This window comes from Nicotiana tabacum, chromosome 17, assembly GCF_000715075.1.
Source record: "Nicotiana tabacum cultivar K326 chromosome 17, ASM71507v2, whole genome shotgun sequence".
NCBI classification, from domain to species: domain Eukaryota; kingdom Viridiplantae; phylum Streptophyta; class Magnoliopsida; order Solanales; family Solanaceae; genus Nicotiana; species Nicotiana tabacum.
In genome coordinates, this window is record NC_134096.1 from 17824114 (window position 1) to 17833923 (window position 9810).

Below are 9810 nucleotides of genomic sequence, written 5' to 3' on the forward strand. Positions count from 1 at the left end.
AGACGAGTTGGCCACGACTCACAAAGATCAGACCGACCTGATCGAGCAGGTAATGAAAATCTTAAAAGCTCATGGGATCGATTCGGGAACGGTGGCTAACATTTCGATCTCACAGCTGCAGCGGAAGGTCGAGAGGATCGAGCAGTTCCGCAAAGAGGTCAACATGATAAAAGCGGAGTCCTTGGGGTGGAAAGAAGGTATGGATTGCTTTTCTACAGAAAAAAAAGACTGCTCGAGCCCAATTATCATCGGTCGAAAGTCAGATTCAAGGTATGAAGGAGAAGAGCTCGGCTCAAGCAAGGAAAATAGAGGAGCTCGAGGCTTAGTTGGCTTCCGAACTTGACAAGGCCAAATCTGAAGCCGAAAAAGCAAAGGCCGAGGCAGATGCGATCGTGGTCGTCTACCGGGCTCATGCTGAAGCCGCTCAAGTCCAAGCGAGAGAGGCAGCCGAGACCACTCAAACTTGAGCATATTGGATTGTTGAACTCGCCAAATGCCAGTCTCGGAGGGAAACCCTCGAGGAGATCCACACTCGAGGTTTCGATCTTACCAACGAGATAGTAAAGGCTAGAGAGCATGAAGCTGGAGCGTTGGCATCTTCCGATGATGATGATGATGGCAGCTAGAGCGGGTCCAAGAATGGGGAGGACATCGATGGAGAAGAAGTTGCCCTCGAAGAAAATCAGGAACCACTACAAAAAAAAGTCAAAATTGTGACAGACAATTCAATCACAATTCATTGTTTGTGACAGAATCACAAACGTCTCATAATCTTTGGTCATAAATCGTTATTGATGGAATTGCATTCCCTGTGCTTGATTCCGCCACAAATTTGTGATAACTCTGTCCATCACAATATTTATGACCGATATTTTCTTGTGACAATTTTATTTATCCCACCATAACATTTGTGACACAATATTTCGTCACAAATATTGTCACGGAATATTTTGCGTCACTAATTTAATGGTTAGTAAAACAATTGTGACTCACTAAATCTGTCACAAATTTAACTTTTAAACTTTCAAATTTAATAAATTATAATTATATTTTATTAGCTAAAAGCATAAATAATTAAAATGGCAAATCAAAATATAACAAACATAACGTTAAATATATTATCCAAAAGTTTGAAGTTAAATATGCAAACTTCACGTATTCAGCTAACAAAAGTTAGCAACATTACACTTAATCAGTTAACAAAAGTTTTATAATATTCAACAGTTAAGCATAAACTAAGTAGGACCAACAAATGGGTGGGATGATAATTCCATCTCGCTCTTCATGCTCCTCCATTGCTCCTCTATAGAACGAAATCGATCGTCACTTTGTTGCCTCAAAAGTGCAACCTCCTGCTCGACGCGTTGCTGCACCTCTTGCTCGACTCATTGCTGCACCTCTTGCTCGATGCGTTGCTGCATCTCTTCCTCTAACCGTTGTTGAAGAATCCTCTCTTGAGTTTCTCTCATACGCAACACCTCCTCCTCAAGAACTTTAATGTGTTCTTCAGCAGCATCCGGTATCGTATGTAAAGTGCGTGAAGTGGTAGAGTGAGAGTCTGGATACAAAGTCAAAGATTGAGATCCTAAACCATACACAAGCCGTTTCTTTTCTCCACCCACAACCTCAAAGTACATGCTATTCACATCGACTTCTTCTGTATCATCTGACAGGTTTGAATTAGCAGCAGCCACCACAACCTCCATTTTTTCCTGCATTCAATTATGAGAATAAAAAAGATTAACCTAAATAAAGAATGTGATAAATCCTCTCCTACATCAAAACTGCCAAAGTTTTGGCTAGAGCAAATGTAATATATAGCAGAAATCATAATTAGCAGTGAAAAAACAGATATAGTAGTTCTTGAATGACCCAAAGATCCATCCGCCATTCAACTACTAAATGGGGAGGAAGAATAAAAAAAAATTCAATTCCATGATACTTAATCCACTGTTCTAAACTTTGTTTCACAAAATTTGACATAGAAATGAATCAAAATGATTCAGTGACGTAAATATACACATACATACAAAATATTTACTCATAGTTAAGCTTTTAATAGCAACCTGGCAAATAGAATACATCCACTCACGATTATAATTCATATTCTACACTCTGACAAGACAATAATAAAACATATGTTATAACTTACATGATGATAATTAAACCATAAGAGCTTACATAAGACTGTAGACTCGAGCATAAAACTTAAAATATAAATTCAAATAAATATTTACACGTACAAGCAAAGAGAGTTAAGATCGATGTTGCAATTAAAGACAGTAATTTTCATTTGCTTTGTTATGTGAAATACTACTAAGAGTATAAAGTTTTAAGAAACTACTAAAGCTTCTTGAGTTACCCACAATTAAAGCCCTTATCTTTATGCTTTTGTAAATATTTGAATACTTGCAATACAGTTTTTTCTTTGTATATATACACCAAAAATTACAAATATAAAATCTGCCATATCTTAAAACCAAACTTAAAATAAAATAAAATAAAATATCTTAGAAAGAGTACTTATGAGTAAGGACTTAATTTATTCTTTTATTTTACTAGTTGAGAAACTAACACATTTAGGTTTTTCACTTCACAATTTATCTATTCTGGCACTTTTGATGAAGACCCACTAAGATTTTTCTATAAATTTCAAATATTTAGAGTTGGGATAAAATAAAATTGAATAAAAAACATAAATAATTAAATGCATGGTATGCAATAGTTTTTTAGTTTACCTTGAAGATTTTTGAGCTTTAGTTGAAGGATCCAATAGAAAGGGCAGAGAAAAATTAAGAAGGGATGATGCTATTCACTTCAACAAACTACTTTTTCGAGCAAAGCCTAACTGGGAATGGAGCAAACCAAAGCTGAAACAGATTGAAATAAAAAAGAATCAAAAATTAGCCCAAATATTTCTAGATTTATGAACAAAGAGAATGATAAAGAAGCAGACCTAAAAAGAATGAGGGAGTCGAATAGCTTGTAGTGAAACTTGTTGAGGATGGCGATGGACCAGGAATTGAAGAATCGATGGTTGAAGGTAAAGGGGAAAAAGAGCCGATGGTTGAAGGTGAAGGGGAAAAGAGACCTCTGTGAATTTGGGGGAAAATAAAATAAGGGTTTTAGACTAATATTTGATGTAAGGAGGGAAATACGGGTGGGAAAACAAAAAAACGGTCCAAATTTTTCTAAAACTAGCGCCAGACACATTGGGCAAAACTATTACCTATTTTAAGCTTTTTAAATTTTGTGACGGATTTAGATGTATGTCACAAATTTGTGAGGCATTTCGGCCGTCACAAAAATATAATTTATATTAGCTATATATTTTTAATAATATTGTGACAATTTTGTGACGGAATTTCGTCAAATTATTTTACCGCCATAATTTCATTACAATTTATTTTTGCCATCTCTAAGTTCCGTCACAACTTTGTTACAAATCCGTCACAAATAGAATTTTTGTAAAATATTATATTTTTCAGCAAATTTTAGGCTTTGTAAGAATGATCCATCACAAATCCGATAAAATTCTATCATAATTTTGTGAACAACTTGTCTCTCACAAACTTTTCGTCACAATTTTGACCATTTTTTGTAGTGAACCTTAGGATTTTTCACTTTTGATCTTTTGTATAGGATCCTGGTCGGACCTTGTAAATATTCTCACATATATAAAGATCTCTTTCCTTTCCGACTTGTCTTTATTTCATTTTCTGCCTTGTGAAAATTTTGTTTCATTTATGCCTTATGAAAAATTTGTTCATAAGTTCGAGGCTTAGACAATTTGATCGAAGCCGGACTAGTATAGTTTTTATAATCGAGTGAGTACTTGCTCGAATTCGGAGTAGGGTGACCCTTAGGTTTTAATTGAGTGAGGATGATTTCTTGAACTCAAAAATAAACTGGCCCTTTAGGCTCTTGAATTAGGCCGATACAACCATAGTAAAAAGAATGGCTTTCTCTCCTTTTCGGCTTTTATTATTTAATCATATAAAATCTGTTGTGTCTTAGCATGAAATAAGGGATTTGCTCGAGAGTTCGAATGGTTCCGTACCCATTAGGGTTTTGAAGGGTCGATATTATCGAGACCCTTTGTTTTGTAATGCCTTAGCATAAAATAAAGGATTTGTTCGAGAGTTCGAACGACTTTGTACCCATTAAGGTTTTCGAGGGTCGATATTATTGAGACCCTTAGTAATTCAGCCGAGGGTAGCCTTTTTAACCGGATTATGAAAATTTTCTAAGGCCTGTATTATAACGGGAATCAGACGTCTTCGAACTGTGTTAATTTGGCCATAGCCTTTAGTTTGGGATTTTTCCCTTAGGCTTGTTTCCCTTATATACTTCGAACGCGTTCGAAGTGTCAGCCCCCGAGTGGGGTGGCCGTGGCCTATAAAATCGAGGATTGCCTTTTAAGGTCTTACGATTTTGAGGTTTAGTAATTCGATCATGTCGATTTTTTGGACGGCAGTCCCCGAGTATAGGGTAAATTATTTGAACTTCAGTTGTGATCGGCCCTTAAGCTAGTTTCCACAATAGATCATAAGTATGAAATTGTAAAGTATAAATTTTTTAAGGCATGGAACATCTGGTAAGGAAAAATACTTCTTTCAATAGATTATACATACGTACATGTTTTGCCATTAGGGCTCGAGTAATCTACATGGACACAGTATATTTGACCATTTGGTCCTATATAAAATTTACCTATCGAGACCCTGTCAACACGAAGTATTTTCCTTGTAACTATCCGAGGGTGATGCCCCCTAGTATTCGAGGTTGATTATAAAGGAGCCTCGGATACTGTTGAATTGTTGTAAGTTAGCACGAACAATGGTTGCTTTGTTAAAAACCTCGACGGAAAAACCCATTTGGGACAAAAACCGGTCTAAGGGAAAAAGAGTGCAACGCGTGCTTTCATACCTAAGGACTTTAATGCATTTGAAGAATCCTTTGATGTCTTCGATTAAACACCTGCAAATGGTTAGTATAAAATATAAATGAAAATGGAGAAGGTCATACCTTTGGAGTAATATCGTTTGAGGAGTGATATATTCCAATTTTTGGTAATTGTTCGCCGTTCACCATGCCAAGTTTGTAGGATCCTTTTCTGATGATATGGAGGACCTGGTACGGTTCCTCCTAGTTCGGGCCAAGTTTTCCTTTATTTGGGTCTCGAGTATTGAGGGTGACCTTCCTCAGAACCAAGTCCCCGATTTTAAAGTACCGAAGATTGGCTCTTCGGTTGTAGTACCTTTCGATCCGCTATTTCTATGTGGACATCCGAACGAAGGCGGCTTCCCGTTTTTCATCTAGAAATTCGAGGCTAGTATTCATAGCCTCATGATTTGACTCTTCCGTTGCATATCGAAACATGACGCTAGGTTCCTCGACTTCAACCGGGATCAGAGCTTCAACGCCATATACTAAATAAAATGACGTTGCCCCGTACTAGATTTTGACATTGTTCGATACGCCCAAAGGACCTCAGGCAATATTTCTCTCCATTTTCCCTTAGCGTCGTTCAATCTTTTCTTTATATTTTGAATGATGGTTTTGTTTGTCGATTCGGCTTGTCTATTCCTACCAGGATTATATGGCGTCGATAGGACCCTATTTATTTTGTGATCTTCGAAAAATTTTGTCACTTTGCCGCCGACGAATTGCTTTTCATTGTCACATACGATCTCGGCGGGCATCCCAAATTGGCATATAATGTGGTCCCAGATGAAGTCTATGACTTCTTTCTCTCTAATTTTCTCGAAAGCCTGTGCTTCAACCCACTTAGAGAAATAGTCAGTTATAAATAAAATAAATTTAGCTTTACCTGGGGCCGATAGTAGAGGGCCGACCATATCCATTCCCCACTTCATGAATGGCCATGTGGATAAGACTGAGTGGAGTTGCTCTCCGGGCCGGTGAATCATCGGCGCATACCTTTGACATTTGTCGCACTTTCAAACAAACTCTTTTATATCCTTTTCCATATAGGCCCAATAGTATCCTGGTTTGATGACTTTGTGAACCAATTATTTGGCACCGGAATGATTTTCGCAGGTGCCCTCATGGATTTATCGTAGGACGTAGTTGGTAGATCATGGTCCCAAACATATTTTCAATGGTCCATCGAATATCCTTCTATATAGTGTTCCGTCTTCGGCCAACGTGAATCGTGCGGCCTTTGTACGTAGAGTCCTCGCTTATTTAGGATCCGATGGAAGCTTCCCGTTCTTTAAGTACTCGATATATTTGTTCCTCCAATCCCAGGTTAGACTTGTGGAGTTGATTTCGGCATGGCCTTCTTCAATTACTGACCTTGAAAGTTGTACGACAATCTCGAGCTAATTTCTCCGTCTTCGACTGATGACCCCAAATTTGCAAGGGCATCAGCCTCGCTGTTTTATTCTCGAAGCACATGTTGTAAGGTCCATTCTTTAAACCGATGTAGAGTCACCTGTAATTTGTCCAATTACCTCTGCATTTGATCTTCTCAAACCTCAAAAGTTCTGTTAACTTGGTTTACCACGAGCAGGGAGTCACATTTGGCCTCGATGACTTCTGCTCCCAAACCTTTAGCTAGCTCGAGACTTGCAATCATGGCCTCATACTCAGCCTCATTGTTAGTTAACTTGGAAGTTTTAATAGCTTGTCTAAATGTATTACCCGTGGGCGGCTTCAAAATGATGCCTAGCCCAGACCCCTTTATGTTCGAAGCGCCGTATGTGAAGAGGGTCCACACCCCCGATGATGTACCCGACTTTAATAACAGTTCCTTTTCAACCTCGGGTACGAGGGATGGCATAAATTTGGCTATGAAGTCCGTTAAGATTCGAGACTTGATAGCAGTTCGAGATCGATATTCGATATCGTACCCACTGATCTCGACGGCCTATTTGGCCAATCGGCCCGAAAGTTCGAGCTTATGCAAAATATTGAGAAGGGGATAATTAGTCACCACACAGATCGATGACATTGAAAATATGATTTTAATTTCCTAGAGGCGCTTATTAGGGCAAGCGCTAATTTTTCTAAATACGGGTATCGGGTTTCGACCTCACCTAAAGTTCGACTAACATAGTAAACAGAAAATTGCATACCTTGTTCTTCTCGAACTAGGACCTCACTTACCGTGATTTTTGAGACTGCTAAGTACAAGTAGAGTTGCTCATCTGCTTTCAGAGTATGAAGCAGTGGCGGGATCGAGAGGTACCGCTTTAATTCTTCCAATGCTTGTTGGCATTCCGGGGTCCATGCAAAATTGTTATTCTTTTTGAGCAGTGAGAAGAACCCGTGACTTCTATCTGAAGACCTCAAGATGAATCGGCCTAGGGCGGCTATGCGCCCTGTTAATCTTTGTACGACCTTAACATTGTCCACGACCGTGATGTCTTCGATTGCCTTGATCTTATGGGGGTTGGTTTCAATACCCCAATTTGATACCATAAAGTCGAGGAACTTGCCCTAGCCGACCCCGAATGCACATTTCTCCGGGTTGAGTTTCATGTTGTATTTTCTTAGTATATCGAAGGTCTCCTGCAAATGTGTCAAATGGTCCTCTGCTTGCAGGGACTTAACTAGCATATAGTCAATATAAACCTCTATTGACTTACCTATTTGTTCTTCGAACATTCGATTTACTAAGCGTTGATAAGTGGCACCAGCATTTTTTTAATCCAAACGGCATTATATTATAACAATAGGTGCCGTACTTAGTGATGAACGAAGTCTTTTCCTGATCCTCCAGGTTCATTTGTACTTTATTGTACCCGAAGTTGGCATCGAGAAAACTAAGGATCTCGTGGCCGGCCGTGGCATCGATCATGCGATCGATATTCGGCAGAGGAAAAAAGTCTTTAGGACATACTTTGTTTAAATCTTTAAAGTCTACGCACATTCTAAGTTTATTTCCCTTTTTAGGGACTACGACTATGTTTGCTAACCATTCAGGATATTTTACCTCTCGAATGGATCCTATTTTGAGAAGTTTGGTTACCTCGTCCTTGATGAATGCTTGTTTTTCCTCGGACTGGGGGCTTCTCTTTTGTTTTACCGGGCAAAACTTCGGGTCCAAGCTCAGTCGATGTATAGTGATTTCCGACGGGATCCCTATCATATCTAGGTGGGACCAAGCAAAACAATCCATATTATTGATAAGAAATTTAATGAATTTTTCCCTGAGCTCGGGGGTTAACCCCGTACCCAAGTATACCTTTCGATCGAGTAGATGCTCGATCAGTATGACTTGCTCCAGTTATTCGACTGTCGATTTGGTGGCGTCGGAATCATCGGGGATTATAAAGGATCAAGGGATCCATTAATCATCATACTCGTCCATTCCCTGCTTCTCCGACTGAGTCGAGGCTGGTGGATGCGGATGCTATTTAGCTTCCTATTTTCCTATGGACTCCGATCCCTTTGTTGACAAAAGCGCCGATACCGATATTACTTCATCGACAGCGAACATCTCTTTGGCAGCATGTTGTTCCCCATACACCGTTTTTACTCCATCCGATGTTGGGAACTTCAGTATTTGGTGAAGGGTTGAGGGGACTGCCCTCATGTTGTGAATCCAGGGTCTTCCGAGCAGTGCGTTGTATCTCATATCGCCCTCAATCAAATGGAACTTTGTTTCTTGAATAGTTCCGGCTACATTTACTGGTAGGATGATTTCACCTTTAGTTGTTTCACTCTCCATGTTGAAGCCATTGAGAATCCGAGTTGCGGGTACGATCTGATCTTATAGGCCGAGCTGTTCCACGACCCTCGATTGAATAATATTGGCTGAACTTCCTGGATCAATTAAAACACATTTAACCTGAATTTTATTCATAAGGATAGAGATTACCAAAGCATCATTGTGGGGCTGTGAGATCCCTTCTGCTTCCTCATCATTGAATGATAAAGCGCCTTCTGGCACATAGTCTCGAGTTCATTTTTCTCTGATGATTGATACTTTAGTGCGTTTGAACACAGGCCCTTGTGGAATATCGACCCCACCAACGATTATGTGAATCACGTGTTGTGGTTCTTCCTACTCGTTTTTCCTGTTTGCGTCTCTGGCTCTGAAATGGTTTTGAGCTCGGTCGCTCAAGAATTCTCGAAGGTGACCCTCATTGAATAGACGGGCTATCTCCTCCCCTAGTTGTCTACAGTCTTCGGTTTTATGACCAATACCTGATGCGTCGATGCTAAAGTTGTATTCTGATAATCGTGGTGCTTCTGTGGGATTGGCATGTTTATCGAATCCACTTTTGCTCATGATCCTTGGGAGCTCTATCTTCGATCGTTCCTTCGATCATTTCGGGTGGTATTGCATCCTGGGCCACTGTTTCTACGATCAGCGTTGTATGGTAGATATCGATCTCTGCTCGACCAGGGTTTTCTGTCGATATCCCTTTGAGTTCTGCCGACGAGCCTGTTTGGATAAGCAGAAACGGAAGGGGTCCCCAATTGATCATCCTCGACCCTGATCTTCGACTGGTACCGATTATGTACATCGGCCTAGGTTACTGTTGGATATTCAATTAAATTATTCTTTAGCCGTCGTGATGCCACCGAACTTCGTTCGTTCAAACCTTGAGTAAAGGCCTGAACATCCCAATCGTCTGTGACCGGTGGTAGTTCCATGCGTTTCCATCTGGAACCGGGATACGAATTTCCTCAACATTTCGTTGTCTTTTGTTTTACCTTGAAGAGGTTCGATTTTCTAGTCGCAACCTTTATTGCTCCGGCATACACCTTTACGAAGGGGTCTGCAAGCATGGCGAAGGAATCGATGGAATTAGGCGGCAAATTGTGGTACCA

The 9810-nt window shown here is 39.8% G+C and overlaps 1 long non-coding RNA gene across 1 annotated transcript; it reads right to left on the minus strand.

The window, feature by feature from the left end:
- Positions 1–1132: 1132 nt before the first annotated feature.
- LOC142171386 (uncharacterized) lies at positions 1133–3141 on the minus strand. Its single transcript, XR_012700947.1, has 3 exons — positions 2957–3141; positions 2739–2870; positions 1133–1712 (listed from the first exon to the last, which is right to left on the minus strand). It is a non-coding gene; the product is annotated as an uncharacterized LOC142171386 (long non-coding RNA).
- Positions 3142–9810: the final 6669 nt, after the last annotated feature.